Source organism: Mustela nigripes, chromosome 14, assembly GCF_022355385.1.
Source record: "Mustela nigripes isolate SB6536 chromosome 14, MUSNIG.SB6536, whole genome shotgun sequence".
NCBI lineage: Eukaryota > Metazoa > Chordata > Mammalia > Carnivora > Mustelidae > Mustela > Mustela nigripes.
The window spans coordinates 108,375,576-108,376,140 of NC_081570.1; the positions used below are offsets into that span (position 1 = coordinate 108,375,576).

A 565-nucleotide genomic window follows, 5' to 3' on the forward strand; every position below is an offset into this window, starting at 1 on the left:
CATTAATTTCTGTTGCTGTTAATGCATTTTGTAGTATGGCCATCATCTGCAATCAGCTGACTTTAGGTAAGATGACTCAGTAACGTGAGTAGGGCTACTTGTGGAGGAACATTTTTTTTTTTCTCACTCTTCAGGATTCTTGCAGCTGGTCTAAGATTTAAATTGACATGAGATCATTAACAGGAGAAAACAACAGCAATGAACTTAATTACATGTATATGGAGCCAACTATAAATATCGAGACCCAAAGATGCCACTAGATATTCAAGTTGAGTAAAGCACAAAGTTAGAATTGGAACCTCATATTCAAAAAAGAAGTTTTGGCTATAAATATAAATCCAAGAGGTAAAGTAATGGATTAAAAAAGGGGATCCCATCACTTCTCAGACTTTTGGCTAAGATCAAGTGTAGTATCTGTACTTATCAGTTTAAAGAAGGGGATTCCAGAAGAGCTCAGTAGGGGATCAAAGGAAGGAGTAAAGAGTTGGACCTTAATAAAAGAGTGGACTCATCACCTCAGAGGCTGATGCAAAGAGAACTTTGGGAATGGGGTTGCAGACACATT

The 565-nt window shown here is 37.3% G+C and overlaps 1 non-coding gene across 1 annotated transcript; it reads left to right on the forward strand.

Moving 5' to 3' along the window:
- Nucleotides 1–375: 375 nt before the first annotated feature.
- Nucleotides 376–565, forward strand: LOC132002402 (U2 spliceosomal RNA). Its single transcript, XR_009399883.1, has one exon. It is a non-coding gene; the product is annotated as a U2 spliceosomal RNA (small nuclear RNA).